Source organism: Podarcis erhardii, assembly GCF_964252035.2.
Source record: "Podarcis erhardii genome assembly, chromosome: 5".
NCBI lineage: Eukaryota > Metazoa > Chordata > Lepidosauria > Squamata > Lacertidae > Podarcis > Podarcis erhardii.
The window spans coordinates 93,065,728-93,085,074 of NC_138509.1; positions in this window are offsets into that span (position 1 = coordinate 93,065,728).

Here is a 19,347-nt window from a genome sequence, read left to right on the forward strand (position 1 = left end):
ATGCACAAGGCGCATTAAGGCATGCTTAAAGATGTGGAAGCCGCCACTTTCTCTGGTAGCAGGTGCCCCATGCGTAAGCTGTTTATGTCCAGGCAGAAATGTCACCAAGCCACCTGCAAGTGCCCTAAGGAATGCACAGCCATTGCTGAGATAAGGGGAATAAATTCTGTTATTATGCCTGCAACACTTCTCACTGAGCAAGGAAGTATCTTAGGATTCACATCTCCTTTATATTCACACCGAAACCTTATAATGCTGGTTAGAGCTAAACTGAGAAAGAAAGGGAACAGTGTGAGAGAGACTGGGAACGTGGTAGACTTTTAGAACCATAGAAATGTTGGAAGGGACCCCGAGGGTCATCTAGTCCAACCCCCTGCAATGCAGGAATCTCAGGTAAAGCAGCCATGACAGATGACCACCCAACTTTTTCTTAAAAACCTCCAACGAAGGAGATTCCACAACCTCCTGAGGGAGTTTCTTCCACGGATGAACAGCTCTTACTGTCAGGGAGTTTGTCCTGATGTTTAGTCAGAATATACTTTCTTGTAATTTGAGGCCATTGGTTCGGGTCCGACCCTCCAGAGCAGGAGGAAACAAGCTTGCTCCCATCTTCCATGTGACAACCCATTAGATATTTGAAGATGACTGTCATAGCTCCTCTTTTCCAGGCTAAACATATCCAGTTCCTTCAACCATTCCTCATCAGGCTTGGTTTCCAGACCCCTGATCCCCTTGGTCACCCTCCTCTGCACGCCTTCCAGCTTGTCAATATCCTTCTTAAATTGTGGCACCCAGAACTGGATACAATATTGCAGGTGTGGTCTGACCGAGGCACAATAGAGTTTTTTCACTGGAGGTTCTTAAACAGATGACCATCTGTCGTGGTTGATTCTTTAGATGTGATTCCTGCATTGCACAGTGTTTCAACCAGATGACCCTACAATTCTATGGTTCTAAGGACTTGCTACAGCTACCCAGTGGGTTTGATGGCTGGAGAGGGATTTGCAAAAGCACCTTTTCCGCTTCCAACACACCGTGTGTTGGTTGAGTGGGTCCGTGCAATGCGGTTCTGTCCTTGTGTGCCTAGCTCCACTCACATTTAAAATGACACCATCCTGTCCATTTCTGGCAGTTTTGCCACGGCGTATTAAATTTGGGTGGAAAGTTGAAGACTGGGCATGTGCCAAAGCCGTCTCGTGACCTACATCACTCCATGCCCAGCTCTGCACGGGTGTAGACACTTAGTCCCATTGTGCCAACATGGATGAATAGGCTGTTCCTGTAATAGAAGTTCTCCAATTTCATGCTTCCTTCCCGCAGACATCTCTACCCTCTCTTGCAACCCTGTTTATAATTTTTGCAAACACGTAAATGGCAAGTCCTCCCCCCCCCCGCAAACCTAAATCAACAAAATAAACAACACAACAAGGATTTAAAGCACTGGAGATCTCTGGGAAAAGAGACTGATGATTAATCACTGCTGGGAATTGTAGCTCAGTGTGGGGTATAAAGGTCTTCTAAAAACTCACAGTGCCCTTAATAAACTACAGTTCCCAGCAGAAGTGCCAACTTGGCTCCTCGACTGTGGGTGCCCGGGGCTGTGGGTGCCATGCAGCGTGCATGGCCCTGACACCAAAATTTGTGGATGCCTGGCCCCTTCCTGGATAATTTTGTGGGTGCTGGGGCACCCAAGGCCCCAGGGAGTTTGCACTTACGGTTCCCCGGATTTTTCAAATGTGGTGCTGATAACGCCACAATCACAGGTTTGATCCCCACCTGGAACAGCTGCATATTCCTGCATTGTGGGGTGTGTGTGTGTGTGTTGGACTAGATGATCCTCAAGGGTCCCTTCCAACTCTAGAATTCTATGATTTTAAAGCTATGACTGTTATAAGTGCTATGATCCTGTTGTCAAGGTATAGTGCGAATGGGGTCTAGATTCGCTGGAGGGCGGTGGCAGAAATTCGTCGCTGAAAATGGGCAGGGAGGGGAGAGACTTGTGGAAGTTGACTGTGCTATATGATCCCACTAGGGAGCGCCATTGCAAAATGCTGCTCCATCAGCACCACCGGCACCGGCATGCCCTCATTTCCTGTCACCCATTGGTAGCGCAAACACCAGCCACTAGTGTGCATGCAAACAAACATCTGTCTGTCCAAATGCGACCGCTTAGCTGACTTGTTGGGTTTTTTCCAGCGGATGTGCTTAAGGGAATAATCTTGGCAGGGTTGATAAATGACGAGCAGTGAGTGTGGAAAGAGATCGGAAAAACAGGTGCAAGGGGGGCGGGGGTGGGGGGTCTCCTGACAATCAGGTTGGCCTGTGGTCACACTTGACCTTTTTTGCCCGGCTGGGGAGAGAAACGCTCGCGATAATTCAGGGCTTCTTTGGGAATCCTGCCTTTCGGAGCGGAAATTTCTCTTTCTTTCCCTTCATCCAGGCCTTAACTTGCACCACGCTAGCTAGAAATGTTGGCGGGTAGGGAGTTATAAGACCCCCAGGCCAAGGAGATAAGGAACGGTGCAACCCTACCTTAGAGTGCAAAATCCCAGGCAAAAGTAAACTAAAATAAAAAATCTCAGTACAACCATCTGTAGCCATGCTAATATTGGGTGGGGTTTGGTGGTTGGGTTTGGTTTTGATATTTTGCAATGCGCTGGCCATGCACTTTTGGCAGACGGATAATCACACAGGGAAGAATGATGCAAAGGAACCGCCAGAGCAGAAACAGCTCTCAGGGAATTCAGGAAAAGGCCTGGCCTTTTGTGTGTTCAGACCCAGAGACCTCCCCCCTAAATAAACACATATTTGACTCAAATTTTAGTTTTGGTTTTTGGCAGAATTTAGGCCACAACTTTATTGATTACAGAAAGTGAGTGGTTGCATAGGCTCTGGTTTGACTAGCTCCCTGCACCCTTGCAGGCAGCGCTGACACAGAGCTCTATCATAGGTCAGCCAAGGGTGAACACCTGAGGTAGGTGGAAAGCCCAGGAACAGACTATGTCCACTCTCCAGATGCTCCCCTGGACTCAGGCATGGGCACAACCCCATTTCGGGGGTTGACCAAACCAAGTTGAGTCCCTGGATTCTATCAGGTGTTCCAATGCACGAGCCGAAAGAGGAAGCTCTGGGTCACATGCATAGGTATATATAGGTCCCTCGGTCTGTTTAGACAGCTCCCATTGGCCAGATTAAACCCAGCAACAAGGGACCTACCAACCGGGTGTTGTGGCTGTCCAATATACCCACCCACAACCAGGAGGTCAGTCTCCAGGTCTCACCGCAACATGTGCCCTCTTTTAGGGAGGACACTCTCTCTTACTCTTCCTAGCCTCGCCTTAGCATTAAATGACAAATACAAGACAGAGATTTTGTGTTTATCTACAGAAGTTAGCTCCACGATGCTAGGAGAGGTGTTTCTGTATGACGGGAGAAGGAGGCCCTCCAGAGTTGAGTTCATTGAATCCCTTCTCTTCCAGTTCCCGGTCAAGAGATACAGAGTCCTTGAATTCGTCCTGGCCCCTGTGTAGTTATTTGTGGGCCTTCTCCCCCTCTTTTTTATGACTCTGTTGTTCCAGTAATTACCAACAGCCTTGATCCAACTATTTACGCTTTGTGAGAACATCAACACGCCGTCTCTTTCGTTTGCTTTTGTTTTGCCGTGTCCTAGTTTTGGAGCTCAGATCTGGGAATAATACCCTGAGCTCCTCCAAGAATATTTGCTTCCCTTTTGTTCCTTGCCCGTTGTCCTGAGGCAGTGTCTCAAATAAGCTGGAGATTTGGAGTCGCGCTCGGGGTCTGTGTGTGTTGGTGGGAGACGGAGCGGCTCTTGGCGTTTGTTTAGTTTAGGGTTTTTTTAAATTTATTTTTATTGTACTGCTTTCCCACTCAGAATTCTTGTTCTTCTCTGCTTCTGGCAAAGGGCTAAGAGGATGCTGGCAATCCATATAAAGAATGGATCGCTCAGGCTTCCACGCTGCCAAATTCCCCTTTCTTGTGAACGTCCTGATGTGTATCAAAGAGTTGGGAAGCAATTGATGGATTGCGCTTGTCTCTGGCCCTTCTGGCATCGCAGCATCGATGTGGCAGGAAGCGAGATGATGTTGCATCTCTAAAATCAGGAATGACATGGGGCACGATAACCTGGTGTTGACACTGCTCACAGTCGGCACAGACCCAATTCAGATAGTGCTGGAGTGATGTTTATTCTACTCCTCCGCTCCTAGGCTCCTCTAAAGACATTTGACTAATGGAAACGTGGGCTGGTGTATGGTGTCAGACCCAGGGATGAACAGATTCTCCCTCCTTCTGAGGTTGTTCTGGGGTTTCACAGCGTTCTGTGTTACACTCTTGAGCTCCATTTTCGGCAGGAGATTTCTAAAATGAATTCCTGAGCAGCTTTCAGTTTCGTGTTTGTTACAAAGCAACGGAAGCAAGCGAAGGCTCTATGCATCTATAGACTCATTGAATTGTAGAGTTGGAAGGGACCACAACCTCTATAAAGAAGCATTTGACTGTTTCTCAGGCACCGAGAAAACACATGCCCAGGTCTTGTGGGAGGTGACTTTTTCAATCACACCTAGAACATGTTTTCGCTAATGAGATATTTGAAGTAATGTGGGAGTGTTCTTTCTAAAATGAAATGTCTGGGTGAAGCCATCATTTAGTAGGTAGAGGGAGAGCACAACTTTAGGACATTTTCCAGAGCAGGAGTGATGACATCAAAAGTTGGAGAGTGCCGTTCGGTTTGTGAAATGAATGTGGTGATAAGGAGGCTTTCAAGTTTCTTTGCAAAATATTGGCATAGAGAAAGACAGAGAATAATGAGGCAGAGGCTAATTCCTCCCTTTTCTTTGATGGGGTTCTTACTTCACACTAGTACCATAAAAATTATACCACTTTGTGAAACTCCTTGTGTTTCTAATTAAAAGCAAATGGCTGCATTTCAGCTGGATGAAGATCTTTTGTTAAAGCTCAGTGTGTTTTACAAGTCAGAATTAAGCACCACATGTGATATCCTGCTGTTATGCATTCTGTCTATCTATCTATCATGGGCCAAGATAGCTGCCTCCTTGCATCGTTACAGGGGTTGCCAGGTTGAGTACCCTTCTATCACTAACCAGAGGTCTCCATCTGCGAAATGTGAACTGAAATTGGTGGTTCCTGCCGTGGTGAAAACTCAGCGGATCCCAAAAAGAAATCTCTCTGGGACAGTTCCCCCACCTAGACAGCAACTGCGCTGGCCTGCTGCAAAATTGCTGCAGTTAAGAATTGCGACGACACACCGCGCACTCCACGAATCCGGCGAGCAACGCAACCCCCTTTTTCAGAAGAAGTGAGCACCAATGTGCCTGGCATGAACATGCACACATGTGCAAACCGGAAGGATCTCCCAGCATGTGGCATGCAGCTCGAAAGCAAAGACATGTGGAGTCGCTCGGGGGTTTCCATTTCCTTGTTTTGACATTGGGGTAGAGCTCCGTCTGCCGGCACACACATCTGTTTCTCCTTCCTTGCCATGTCCGCAGGCATCGGGGCCACATGAAGAGGACGGCGGAGCCCCTAGAGGGCGGGCAGCAGGCATTGCTAATCGCAGGCCCACAGGCCGCCGCGGCTGCTGCTCCCGCGGCTGCTCCGGAGGGTGCCCTGCGTCCAGCTGGCCTTGCCATAACAAGCGCAGGGATCCATTTTGAGGCAGGCGCCCGAGCTGGCAGGAAGCCTCACCTCTAATGACACTCTGCTCCTCAGGTTTCACTTCAAAGCCTCCTTGCAGCTGCTCCAGCCCTTGGAGTCAGGAGAGAGAGAGAGAGAAACGAGAGACTGTGACTTCATGAGAAAGGGGGGAATGGAGCAGGAGAAGAACCCACCGTTTACTTTTGCCCTGAGGAACTTGTAATGCCAGCAGAAACGAGAATGTGCAGAAATACGACAAATCTGTGTTGTAGCCTCAACTTTCTAGAACTCCCTTCTTCTTCTTCTTCTTCTTCTTCTTCTTCTTCTTCTTCTTCTTCTTCTTCTTCTTCTTCGCATTTATATCCCACCTTTCCTTGCAAGCAGCTCAGGGTGGCATACAGTGGTACCCCGGGTTAAGAATTTAATTCGTTCTGGAGGTCCATTCTTAACCTGAAACTGTTCTTAACCTGAGGTACCACTTTAGCTAATGAGGCCTCCCGCTGCCACCACACTGCCACCATGCAATTTCTGTTCTCATCCTGAAGCAAAGTTCTTAACCCGAGGTATTATTTCTGGGTTAGTGGAGTCTGTAACCTGAAGCGTCTGTAACCTGAGGTACCACTGTACTTCTTTCTTCCCCTCCGCATTTAATCCCCACAACAACCCTGTGAGGTAGGGCAGGCTGAGAGGCAATGGTTGACCCCAGGTCGCCCTGTGAACTTCATGGCTGAGTGGGGATTTGAACCCTGGCCTCCTAAGTGCTAACCACCACACCAGGGGGCGGCAAGGTTTACCTCTCCTGGGCCGGTTCACTCCAGCGGAGATCCTTCCATGGGGCCGGATTGTGCGTGCGCGTGAGTGCACATGTCCGCGATTTCCAGTTTCTGTGCAGACGCAATTTCCGGCGCTGCGGAAGCGAGTCCCCACAGCGCGCTGCGCCAGTTTAGCGCAGCGCGTGGGTACTCACCGAGGGGGCGGCTCGGTTTGGGGGCGGCTCGTGGGCCGGTTAAACGCCCCCCATGGGCCGCTTATGGCCCATGGGCGTTAGGTTGCCGATCCCTGCACTACAGCATACTGGCTCTCTGCTTTCATTGCGTTGTTTTGAACACTTGCTGAAAACTTTTTTCGTTTTCAGACATATCATTTTATTGTGCGTATTTGTTTTTAAAACTATTGATTTTAACCTCTATTTGGGTCATTCTATTATATCTGCTTGCTTTTAAAGTCTCTTGGCTTTATGGGTATTTTCTTCTGAATATTTGGTGTTGCTTTAAAAAACAACAACACTCAGGTTCCACCTTTTTTCTAAAAAAAAAAAAAAGAGCATTGAATGAGTTTTGATGATTAATAAATAAACATTGTCAAAATTGTACGCTTGCATTTTGAGATGAAGATCTCTGGGTGCAACACTGACGTCTGGGAGTTCAATCGAGCAACTCAAAACCGATGTGAGTTTACTCAGAAGTAAGTCGTACGGTGTTCACCTGGGCATATTCCAGTAGCAAAGCCTTATAAAATTAGACTGCCGCACCAACTTGAATATTGGTTTTATCAGTATTTTGAGTTGTATTATTTCAGAATGTAACATACAACGATAAGAGAACAGCTCAAATGCTCCTACAGCCGTACTTCCTGTGAATATTTCCTGGTGTTTAAGAGAAATACGATACGAGTTTCAAGAGCGAAGGGTTTTTTTCTTTTGGATGAAATTCAAATCTTGTCATAACAGTTGGAATGAGATTCTTCCCCTTTCCCAAACACATTTCAAAGGCTGCAAACTATCTCAAAATGAAACATTCCCCGATAACTTGGAATTGAAACATTAAAAGCACATGCACACCCAAAAATGCACGGAAGATCTTGGTCCCATATTAAGAAAATCCACTGACTGAATACTGAGGTGAGGACTGTAATTCTAGAAACACCAATTGCTTTATGATCTTAGCTGGAGGTCGTAACAGACAATCAGTGAAATCTGCAACCATAAACAATACATGGGAGATTACGAATGCATGTTAAAAAAAAAAAATCAGCATAATGGACTACAGTGCTGGGATTAACAAACTTCCCTCTAAGTTCTGCAGCTGCTACTGGGAGCTAGGCAGCCGCATGCGCTTCTGTCTTCTCCTGTCAGCTCAGCAAAAGCTCAAGTTTAATAAGAAGCAAGTGGGACCAGCAACAAATTGTTCGGTGTATCCTTGGGGCTTTGGGTGAGTGTTCAGAATCCTGGGAGGGCGATGCTCCATTTATTTAGCCCAACAGGGAAGCCTCCACGACGTGCTCCTTAACAGGAGTGTTCTTGCGGAGCGTTTATTAGTTTCTTTTATTGATTTCATAAAATTTGGACACCGCTCGGTTGCTGAAAAACCTTATAAAGGTAAAGGGAACCCTGACCATTAGGTCCACTCGTGGCCAACTCTGGGGCTGCGGCGCTCATCTCGCTTTATTGGCCAAGGTAGCCGGCGTACAGCTTCCAGGTCATGTGGCCAGCATGACTAAGCCGCTTCTGGCGAACCAGAGCAGCGCACAGAAACACCGTTTACCTTCCCGCCTATTTATCTACTTGCACTTTGATGTGCTTTCGAACTGCCAGGTTGGCAGGAGCAGGGACCGAGCAACAGTAGCTCACCCCATCACGGGGATTCGAACCACCGACCTTCTGATCGGCAAGTCCTAGGCTCTGTGGTTTAACGCACAGCGCTACCCGCAGTTTGCAAAACAGAAAACAGAAAAAATGAAATAGCTGCTAATGAAAATTAGCAATTGTTTAAGACACACAGGAAGTTAAAATAAGAAAGGTCACATCGACTTTAGAAAGCTCTGGGGGAGGCTTGCATAAACCCAAAATGTATTTTAGCAGCTTCTGAGAAGAGCACAGTGAAGGCACCTGCAGGATCTCAAGAGGCAGGGAGTTCCATAGTTTAGGCGCTGCCGAACTTTGCGTTCTTACAGATCTGGAATGGGTATTATGTGGCACTTGTAGTTGTGCCAGTTCCACCAGTCAAAGGGGTTCAGTGAGTGGGTGTGGAGTCAGGCAATCTCGTAGGTAACCTGGTCCCAAGTTGTACCAGCCTGCCAGCCAGCCAGCCAGGACTTCCTTTTGGATGCTATAAGCTGTTACTGCAGGGATAGGGAAATGTCTTTAGTGTGAGGGCCACATTCCTGCATGGGAAACCTTTCAGGGGCCACATATCAGCATTGGATATTGCTGGGGGGGGGGGAATTGGGTGGAGCAACCGATGTGCTCTTTGCCTCTGTACAGTAGATGATATTCAAGAATCCAGATGTTTCTACACATACCCAGCTCTCAATTCAGGCAAACGAAACAGGTGAAGGACTCACTCTGGCCAGGCAAAAGCACCTGAGGAGAGAGGCATGAAGGGATGCATTTTGCCCCCTGGGCCTGAGGTTCCCCACTTCTGAGGGAGGGGTTCAAACAGGCTCTTAACCCCTTGCTTTTCCATTTTTATTTTCTGGAGGAGGAGGAGGAGGAGGAGGAGGAGGAGGAGGAGGAGGAGGAGAAAAAGAAGAAGAAGAAAAAGAAGAAGAAGAGTTTGGATTTGATATCCCACTTTATCACTACCCTAAGGAGTCTCAAAGAGGCTAACAATCTCCTTTTCCCTTCCTGCCCCACAACAAACACTCTGTGAGGTGACTGAGGCCGAGAGACTTCAGAGAAGTGTGACTGGCCCAAGGTCACCCAGCAGCTGCATGTGGAGGAGCGGGGAAGCGAACCCAGTTCACCAGATTACGAATCCACTGCTCTTAACCACTACACCACACTGGCTCTGGAGGGGACTTAGTGTTCCATGTGGCCTGGAAACCAATGAGCTTTGGGTTTTTAAGGGATGGGGCTGCTCTGAGAGAGAGAGAGAGAGGGAGAGAGAGTGGGATAAATATGTTTGAGAGTACTTCAGCATCCCTCAGGTTCCACCCAAGTATGCTGATGCAGTTGTTTTATTCTGCAGGGGGCACATTTTGACCCCAGTCCTGTCAGCACTGAGTTTGGTATTAGAAGGAGTGGTGTTGGGTAAAGAAAAAAAGCCACCCTTAAAAAGAGCTCTTCCAGATCAATGGACAGGCTGGGCAGAATGCCTTCCCTAGCACCCAGTCACAACACTTACAGTATGAATGTTTTTGCAGGCCAATGTCTCCACCACAATTATACATTGGTACCTCAGGTTACAAACGCTTCAGGTTACAGACCCTGAAATAGTACCTTGGGCATAGCTGTCAATGTTTCCCTTTTTTTAAGGGAAATTCCCTTATTCCAAATTGGATTCCTCGCAAGAAAAGGGAAAAGTTGACAGCTATGACCTCAGGTTAAGAACTTTACTTCAGGATGAGAACAGAAATCGTGCAGCTGTGGCGCGGCGGCAGTAGGAGGCCCCATTAGTTAATGTGGTACCTCAGGTTAAGAACAGTGTCAGGTTAAGAACGGACCTCCAGAATGAATTAAGTTCTTAACCCGAGGAGCCACTGTAACCGAAAGTGGAGATTCTGAGCTCAGAAAGGGGTGCTTTCCTGCAACCGGGAGTGAAGGGGCTCTGAGCTCTCCTTGTTTCGGTAAACAGTCGCAGCCACATAACAGCCGGTTTCCAAAGTCAAATGCATGGCTGCACTTTCTCCCGCTGAGGATGTGGTGGAGACTGTGAAATGGGAAAGGATGAAACAAATTTTGGGCTGGAGTGGGGGGCAAAATACTGCTTTTGTAGATGAAAAATATATTCACTCCTGCTGTGGAAAAAGTAGAGAGAGCCAGGGTTATGCCCCCCCCACCCCACATTTCATGATCTGGCTTGTGTGCTGTGTTCAGACTGTTGGACTATCTAGCCCATGGGCAGGCAAACTAAGGCCCGGGGGCCGGATGCGGCCCAATCGCCTTCTCAATCCGGCCTGTGGACGGTCCGGGAATCAGCGTGTTTTTACATGAGTAGAATGTGTCCTTTTATTTAAAATGCCCTCTCAAGCCATCAAACCCACTGGGTAGCTGTAGCAAGTCCCTAGAACCATAGAATTCATATATTTTTTTCCAAAATATAGTCCAGCCCCCCACAATGTCTGAGAGACAGTGGACTGGCTCCCTGCTGAAAAAGTTTGCTGACCCCTGAGATTCTAGCCCAAAATTGTCTGCTCTGACTGGCAGAGGTTCTCCTAAGTCCCGGGCAGAGATCATGCCCAGTCCGGTGATCCTAAATTCCTTAACACTAGGCCCAGGGCTGGCCCATCCCATTTACCTGCCTGAGCTGGAACAGAAAGGTGCTTGCTACCTGTTGCTGTTTTTCCATCCCAGCCTGGCTTACAGGGTTGTTGTGAAGAAGGTAAAGAACTTTGCAACTCACCCTGAGCTCCTTGGAGGGGTTGAAGTGTGGGGTGTAAATGTAATTCCTCAACAAGTAGGGATGTTGAAGATCAATATTACTAGCTCAGACAGGTGCTCTGCGATTGAAAAACAGGCGGCATCTAAGGTCCTGGCAGTGATGGTGTCATTGGTCGGAGGGTAGTTTTTGTTGGTTTTCATTCCGTTTGATAATTGCTTCTTTATTTCAAATCTTGTTTTCTAAATCTCACTTCACACACAAATGTACGGTACTTCGGACGTAAGCAGAGGCATGATTAGTAAAGTGCAGGAAGTCTTTAAGCAACTACAGTGGTACCTCGGGTTACATATGCTTCAGGTTACATACGCTTCAGGTTACACAGTCCACTAAGCCAGAAATAGTGCTTCAGGTTAAGAACTTTGCTTGAGGATGAGAACAGAAATTGGGCTCCAGCGGCGTGGCGGCAGCAGGAGGCCCCATTAGCTAAAGTGGTGCTTCAGGTTAAGAACAGTTTCAGGTTAAGTACAGACCTCCGGAACGAATTAAGTACTTAACCCGAGGTATCACTGTACATAGGTAAATAGATGCTCCATTGCCACGTATCAGCTTCAACTGGTCTTTCTGTCCATCATAGGAACATAGGAAGCTGCCTTAGATCAAATCAGACCATTGGTCTATCTAGCTCTGTATCGTCTGCACTGACTGGCAGCAGCTCTCCAGGGTTTCAGACATTCCCAGCTTTACCTGGAGATGCCCGGTAAAGGGATTGAACCTGGGACCTTCTGCATGCAAAGCTGCCACTGAGCTTTCTCCCTTCCCCATCCCTGCATATGCCATCTCCCTCTGCTCCTGCTGTCACCCAAACTGCAGCAGCAACATGCAAATTGATGCTGATGTCTGCGTGGGTAGAATTATATATTTTTTTCTTTATAGAAGCAAAAAAAAAGGGGGGGTGTTGTGGGTGAATCTGGAGCACTGCCAAGGCATGCTCAGTGTTGTCAAATATTTTGGCAAGCATTGCTTCTAATTTGGTCTAAAACATCTTTACTATGAAGGAAAGCAGCAGCAGGCTAGGCAACAAGCTTGGCTTCGTGCACAGGAGCAGAGAAATCTGTTCCTCAAGGCATCCGGATAATACTTGAAGCCCTGAGCTGGGCATGCTCTGTGCAATGGGAGTGGAGGCCCCACCCTAGGCTCGCCATGCTGTGCCTGGCCTGCACTTAAAAAAAAAAAGTGTTAAAATAATTTTATTAATATTATTTTATTATACTTTTTGTAGCCAAGACCAGTGTACATCAAACAAGCTTGCTTGCCAAGAAAGGAAAAAAGGAAGCGTGCGAAGCAGAAAGAGAAAAGGAAATGAAAAGTTGGGGGGGGGGGGAAATAGCTCTAAAGTATGGTGAATAGACTAAAAGAAAAAAAATAAGCATTCTAAAAATGTAACAACATTCTATTTTACATTAAAATTGTAAAAGCAATAAATTTGTTTTCTTGATTGTTATGTGCTCAGTTTCTCTAATCCAGTGCTTTTTTTATGGGGGTACGCAGGGGTACGCGTACCCCTAAACATTTTGTGAATCTAAGTTTGGCCTCGTTATGTGGTCTCAGCGGTTGCTCCCAGTCACCTCTGTGACTCCCAGTTATCCTCTGTGAGCTCAACCAATCGTCTTTCAGAGCCATCCAAGTCGACCATCGCTGCCTCCTGGGGAAATGAGTTCCATAGTTTAACTAGGTGCTGCATGAAGAAGTTCTTTCTTTTATCTGTCCCAAATCTTCAAACGCTCAGCTTTGCCAGTGTCCCCTCAGTAATCGGCGGCGATGCTTGGCATTGGGCAGTCAGCTAAGCAACGCCACCTCTCCTGAGTCGCCACGCCATCCGCTGCTGTGCATGCTCTCTTGAAAAGAAATTTCTAGTAAGATTGCAAGGCTTCTCCATCTCCCCAACCTGCCGGTGGACCACCCTGCCTTCTGACAGCCCAGAGCTGCTGTCCATGAGTAATTCTCCAATTTGTGTTTGAAGAACTATGAAACAAGATGCAGGTCTGGAGATCTTGTCAATCATTGTCTGTATTTCTCCCCCCCCCTCTTTTTTTTGAGAGCTTCACTGCTGCTTATAAAGTGCCACAGGTTGTATTCTGTACACATTCTGTACACTTGTATTCTGTACACATCTTGCACGTCTCCAAAGGTTTATGTCTCAATAATCCCTTCTATTTTATTGTTACTTGGGCTCCTGTGTCTTTGTACTTATGTATGGGAACTGCCTGTTGTCTTTGTCCATGGAGTTTCCTTGGCAGGGATACTGGAGTGGCTTGCCGGTTCCTGCTTCAGGTGGATCACGTTTGGTCAAAACTCTCCACTATGACCTGTCCATCTTGGGTGGCCCTGCATGGCATAGCTCATAGCTTCTCTGAGTTATTCAAGCCCCTTCACCACGGCAAGGCAGTGATCCATGAAGGGGTCCCTAGCCGGAATTAAGATTGCCGGAAGAAATATCAACAACCTCAGATATGCAGATGACACAACCTTGATGGCAGAAAGTGAGGAGGAATTAAAGAACCTTTTAATGAGGGTGAAAGAGGAGAGTGCAAAATATGGTCTGAAGCTCAACATCAAAAAAAACAAAGATCATGGCCACTGGTCCCATCACCTCCTGGCAAATAGAAGGGGAAGAGATGGAGGCAGTGAGAGATTTTACTTTCTTGGGCTCCATGATCACTGCAGATGGTGACAGCAGTCACAATATTAAAAGAAGAGTTTGGATTTGGATTTGATATCCCGCTTTATCACTACCCGAAGGAGTCTCAAAGCGGCTAACATTCTCCTTTCCCTTCCTCCCCCACAACAAACACTCTGTGAGGTGAGTGGGGCTGAGAGACTTCAGAGAAGTGTGACTGGCCCAAGGTCACCCAGCAGCTGCATGTGGAGGAGCGCCTGCTTCTTGGAGAAAAGCAATGACAAACCTGGACAGCATCTTAAAAAGCAGAGACATCACCTTGCCAACAAAGGTCCGTATAGTTAAAGCTATGGTTTTCCCAGTAGTGATGTCTGGAAGTGAGAGCTGGACCATCAAGAAGGCTGATTGCCAAAGAATTGATGCTTTTGAATTCTGGTGCTGGAGGAGACTCTTCAGAGTCCCATGGACTGCAAGAAGATCACACCTATCCATTCTGAAGGAAATCAGCCCAGAGTGCTCACTGGAAGGACAGATCCTGAAGCTGAGGCTCCAATACTCATGAGAAGAGAAGACTCCCTGGAAAAGACACTGATGTTGGGAAAGATGGAGGGCACAAGGAGAAGGGGACAACAAAGGACAAGATGGTTGGACGGTGTTCTCGAAGCTATAAACATGAGTCTGACCAAACTGCGGGAGGCAGTGGAAGACAGAAGTGCTTGGCGTGCTCTGGTCCATGGGGTCACGAAGAGTCGGACACGACTAAACGACTAAACAACAAAACAAGAACATGGGGACTGCCCCCTCCCTCTAATGCCGTGTTTCTCAAACTTGGGTTTCCAGCTGTTTGGGGACTACAGTTCCCATCACCCCTGACCACTGGTCCTGCTAGCTAGGGTTGATGGGAATTGTAGTCCAAAAATAGCTGGAGACCCAAGTTTGGGAAACCCTGCTCTAATGAAGCATTGGTCCACCTAGCTGCGTATTGTCTGCACTGACTGGCAGAAGCTCTCCAGGGTTTCCCAGCTCTGCCTGGAGATGTGGGGGATTGAACTCGAGACCTTTTGAACACAGAGCATATGCCCTACCACTGAGCCACAACCCTTCCCCAAAGAGATCATTGAGTGTGGGAGTTCCTTTCTCCTCTGCTCAGTCTCTTTGCCACTATACTAGCACAATCCTTATCATGCAAGCCATCAATTGCCCAAGTGGGAAAAGCAACATTAGGACGCGGTATGTTTCCCATACATTTTTTTAATAAGAGCTTTGTTTAATGTGCTTTTTAAGCAGCCGGAAACGAGGGCAACCGGCGTCAGAAACCGCACCACTCTGCCGCATGGTGGGAAACTGGTAGCCGCCAATTCCACCATGTGCTGTAACAAGACGTTACGTGTCAGCGTATAAATCACGGTCCCAACCAGGAAAACTGAGTCTGGATCTGTCGTCTCCTAAGGCAGATATATATCCTTCCCTTTGTAAAGGAATTAAAGGAAACTAATCTGATGAAGTGCTAGGAGAGACTTGCCCAAGGTCGTGTGCAGCGAGACGGCAGCCGAACGCGGCAACAAAACCCAAGGTTTCCTGCCTTCCTCGGTCCTGTGCCTTCCCCACGCATCCATCTCCCCGAACCCTCGGCGTCCTGGGGATAGTTGATCGTTCCGCACAGATGTGGGGATACGGCTTTTGAAATGCTGCATATGGGAGTTATTTAACACAGAAGCCTGCAAGCGATAAAAACAAGGAAACCTAAACTTTTCCAGGGACAACATTCCTTACGAGAGGGAGAGACCGCTGAGATGCTGGAGGGGGAGCCGGGAAGGAACGGCTGGGTGGAATGCAGAACTAAAAAGGTAGCCGTCTTCCTTCATCGGGTGTCACACCAAATGCAGAGGGACAGGGGTGCGCCCAGTTTTATGGTCTTCCTTTCCCATAGCAAATTGTGATGGATGAACTGAAGCAGGGGTCGGTGCCTAGGGAGCTGTTGATCAGGTGGTCCTGCCTAGCGGTGGGGAGCGAGGCTAAGTAGCTGTTGGGAACTGCAGGGATCTGTGGTCTGCCACTGAACTGTCAAGTAATCCCCGGGCCTACACCAGTCACAGGCAGTGTAGCTCCCTCCAGATGCTGCTCGACTTCATCTCCCAGCAGTCCTAGCCGGCATCACCAATGGCCACGGATAATGGGAGTTGTAGTCTATAACAACTCCACCGAATAAACATAAGAGCCTGCGGGATCAGGCCAGTGACTCGTCTGGTCCAGCGTCTTCTTCTGGCCAACCAGATGCTCATGGCAAAACCCACAAGTAGACCAGAGCACAAGAGCCCTCTCCTGTCTTGCACTTTGCAGAACTGGTATTCCGATGCATTTCTGCCTCCAACCATCATGCCTCGTACCCATCAGTAGCCCTCTCTTCCATGAATGTGTCTAATCCTTTCTCTCTCTCTCTCTCTCTCTCTTTAAATTATTTTTATTAGCAATTTCAACAAATTATCAAACCATATAACCAAAAACATCATTTTCCCCCCTTCCCCCATCCCACAAGGGACTTCCCTCAGCTCCTCTCTCTGATTTCTCAGCACATATTATTCTCTGCATGTTACAAAACTTTACATATCCTTACATTATCTATCAATCATGTTACCAACCAATAAATTTGTGTATGTTGATTCAAAACCTGCCAAGGAGTCCAGTTCATTTTGTTGTCTTTTTAAATAATTTGTAAAAAGTTCCCATTCTTCCTTAAAGTCGCAGTTGTCCTTGTCCCACAGTTTGTATGTCAATTTAGCCAACTCTGCATAGCTCATCAATTTTTCTTGCCACTGTTTTTTCATTGGAATTTCCTCATTCTTCCATCCTTGTGCTATCAAGACTCTTGCCGCTATTGTAGCATACATAAATAAATTATTTGTTTTTCTTGGCAGGTCTTGTCCTACAATTCCTAACAAAAATGCTTCTGGTTTTTTTACAAATGTCATTTTAAACATTCACCCCCCCAATTCTTTGTATATCTTTTCCCTTTTTAAAAAAATTTCTCTGCATTCCCACCACATATGATAAAAAGTCCCTTCTTTTTCTTTACATTTCCAACATATATTTGACTCTGTTTTTTTCTTTTCTCCCTTTAGCTGCTTTTATTAAAGGGTTTTCATATTTCACAAGGGTACATACAACATCTCTGTTTTCAATTCATAGTGTCGTTTCTACAGGTCAGTTACCTTCGGTGTGGGAAACTGCTGTCACAGGCATTGTGAGAGGTTGGGGGGGTGTAGAAAAGGGAGGTAGTGATTTTTTCATTCTTTTGCTTAGTGTACGTGCAGAGTTTTTGTGTCAGGGTTGCGAGGATGGGTTCTTTATTATCTGTTTCTTTGTTTTCGTTTGCGGCGTGAGAGTTGGAAGCATCATAACTAGATGCTGGAGAGACCTGTCAGGAGTATAGCTGTCAACTTTTCCCTATTCTTGCGAGGAATTCTATTCGGAATAAGGGAATTTCCCTTAAAAAAAGGGAAACATTGACAGCTATGGTCAGGAGTGAACATGGACCACTGGTACCAAACCGCATGGGGAAAAGCCCTACTAGAAAATTGAAACTAACACGGGGACAAACAGAAGAGGATGCTTTCACCCTGGTATGGCTCCCCTTTATTATCACAGTCCAACAAGATGACAATATAACCTCCCCCAACAGCATAAAAATTGATATGGCCTAATCCTTTCTTAACTGGGGGACGCGGGTGGTGCTGTGGGTTAAACCACAGAGCCTAGGACTTGCCGATCAGAAGGTTGGCAGTTCAAATGCCCGCGACGGGGTGAGCTCCCGTTGCTCGGTCCCTGCTCCTGCCCACCTAGCAGTTCAAAAGCACGTCAAAGTTCAAGTAGATAAATAGGTACCGCTCCAGCGGGAAGGTAAACGGCGTTTCTGTGCGCTGCTCTGGTTCGCCAGAAGCGGCTTAGTCATGCCGGCCACATGACCTGGAAGCTGTACGCCGGCTCCTTTGGCCAATAAAGCGAGATAAGCGCCGCAACCCCAGAGTCGGCCACGACTGGACCTAATGGTGAGAGGTCCCTTTACCTTTAACTTTATCCTTTCTTAAAGCCATCTAAGCCAAATGTGTTGGCTATCCCTGCCCTAGACTGAATCTGCCTTCTCAGGCTAGCTATTGATCCTCTTGGACATCAAGAAATATATGTGTATTTTTAGGCACACTTCCATGTAACAGCCAAATGTTTGTATGCATCACAAGATCCAGAGGAGCACACATTTCGAAAGATAGCCATGCCTCATTTCACATGTCGTTTTTGAAAGCGTGAAGTAATCAGTCGTGTGTTAAAATGCAAACAGAGACAAACGTTTGAACCTTCTATGATTCTGTAGCAGCTAGCTCAGATTGCTTCCCCTCTCATTCTGGATTCCTGGAAGTGGATTTGACATTGACCTCGTTATCACTCCCTCAAATACAGGGGTTCCCAAACTTATTTTCCCACAGACCACTTGACAATTGCCCAGGGCCTCGGTGGACCACTTAACGATTTTTCTGCCTGTCGTAGCATCAGTAACAGGCTGTGCTAGCTGCTGTAAGATTCTTAATTGCATTCTTAATGGCTTCTTTTGTTTCTTATAATGTATTTTATTGTATTGGAATTTGAATTGCATAGAATTCAAACTGAAGGGGGGGGGGTTCTTTACACCTGGGCTGTGGGCCACCAGAATGAAGTTTGTGGACCACCGTTTGGGACCCCCCCTGCTCTAATAGCAAAGTTGTGGGGTGAGAGCGCCCCCCGGACCACTGAGAAACAAGGACGAGCTATCAGCATGCTTGGGCAGACCCCAAGGTTTTTAGAAATACGAGAAGCCTTTTGAAAAGCAACTAAGGGGTGCAATCACCCAGCATGCAAGGTGCAGGGCTAGTAGCCACAGAAGGTTGAATGCTAGAGAAACACCTCCCGCCTTGTCAAATGGTGGTCATGGGGAGAGACTGTTGGGAAATTTCCATTCCAACTTAAGTAGCAGACATGGAACTATTGCGTGTCACATGTCTGTTTACATTCCAGCACAGCTTGCTGGGAACTTCCATTGTGTGTATAGCTTTTGCTTTTCTCTGTCTCTCTGAGAAGACAAAGAGAGAGACGACATGTTTCTTTGTCCTGATTTATAATTAATAAATCCATAGTTGTAGTATGCTTCCACAAGCCTCACGCCTATTCTGTGTGTGCAGTTCGCTCTGCTGACATGGTGTGCCCTGGTTTTGAAGCCTGGGTCGCAGATTTACGTCGGAGCAGAGGCTGATGGGTCTTCACAGCAGGATGGCTGGAAGGAGACGACCCAGCTGGGGCTAGCCAGCTGGCCTTGCAACCCTCTGCATGCCGTCAGAGACATGCCCTACATCAGGGGTTGCCAACTCCCAAGAGACTGTGATCTACTCACAGAGTTAAAAACTGGCAGTGATCCACCCTCTTTTTTGGGGTTTAGGTCAAAGTTGTTGAGTTTTTTCAGGGAAGAGGTAAAATGTTGAGCTTTTTTTAGGGGAGCCACAGTTGTTCAGCTTCTTTGGGGAGAGCCAATGATCTACCAGTGATCTACCGCAGACGTCCAGTGATCTACCGGTAGATCACAACCTACCTGTTGGACATGCCTGCCCTACATAAGAAGAGCCTGCAGGATCAGGCCAACGGCCATCTTGTCCA